The 1,268-nt window shown below is 43.1% G+C and overlaps 1 protein-coding gene across 1 annotated transcript in view; it reads left to right on the forward strand.

Annotated features, from left to right (window-relative positions):
- The window catches only part of RP1 (RP1, axonemal microtubule associated), a 306,042-nt gene that overhangs the window by 89,853 nt on the left and 214,921 nt on the right, over positions 1-1,268 (forward strand). The window lies entirely within an intron of this gene.

The raw sequence follows: 1,268 nt of genomic DNA on the forward strand, positions 1-1,268 counted from the left end.
ATAGTTGGATGCTGATGCAGGGGGGGTTGAGGAGCCGTGTTAGCTAGCCAAGTCAGGCAGCAGGTGGGAAGCCCCCCATTTTTCAGGCCCCCCCAGCCGTATTAGCTCAGTTCTGGGAGGGTTGGGGCCAGGATGGGGGCCTCTGTTTCCCCACCCTGCTTCCTCCACTGCTGACAGACAGCCACTGGCAGGGGTGGAAGGGCTACTGGTCAGGGGTGGCTGGCTGCTTGACAAGGCTCAGCATTGTCTGGCAGCCTGCTGGGAAGCATGCGGGACTGCCCCTGACCTACTGACCTCAGCCAGTACAGGCTGCCTGTGTGCCCCTCCACCAAAGGACAAATATCTGTTCTGTTCACTCCTGGTCTAACCTAAGGTGCTTAAAGAGTGAAACTTAGATCACTTCTGCCTCAGGCTCTTTGAATGTTTGTACTTAGCCTGAATGCTTTTCCTAAAGGACCAGTTCTCAGCTCTGATATGGTAATTCACTATTGTGATTTCATCATATGCAGTTTGTGTATCATAGCACCAGGCCCTGTAGCAGGATTGGAACCCTCAGTTTGCATTTCAGGCATGCCACGCAATATTTTACACATTTTCTCCCAACTGTAAATTCTTCCCAACTGTAAATACCATATGTGTTTCACTGGCAAGGAAAACAGAAATACAAATACCAGTATAAGTAATCTGATAGCAATTTATACCATTCAACTCCCTTTTTTTTCCATTTGGTGTACAGCTATTGGTCACATGGTCAATTTTTACACAGCAGAACCCAATAGAATTATAATCTTGTGGACACTGGTCAGTAGATGTTCCAGATTAAAAAGAAAATACCATGAAAATGATGAATTGGTCATCAGGCTTTAGCTATAACTTGTGAACTCTCATATTTTAGCCATGTAGAAAGTCTCATTCATCAGAGACAGGAGATTATTTAGTATACACTTATCAATCATTTCATTATAATTTATTTATACATAGGTAGCAATACACATAAGCATTATTATAAGTCATCACTGTATTGACATTACTTGGAACTCAATACATATATTGTAAGAGACTGAATATTAGATTCAATACGTATTAAATTCGGTACTTATGAGCAGAAGAGAGAGAATTTTTTTAACCACAGGAAAAAACAAGGTTTCAATAACAATCCTTAACTAAAGCACTACACACAGATACCACTATAATAAAAGTAAGTATTAGTCCATTTTGGGCCCAAATGAAATCCTCCCTCCCTTCCCTGCCCCCCCCCCCCCCCCCCC

This window comes from Alligator sinensis, unplaced genomic scaffold (assembly GCF_000455745.1).
Source record: "Alligator sinensis unplaced genomic scaffold, ASM45574v1 scaffold612_2, whole genome shotgun sequence".
Lineage (NCBI taxonomy): Eukaryota > Metazoa > Chordata > Crocodylia > Alligatoridae > Alligator > Alligator sinensis.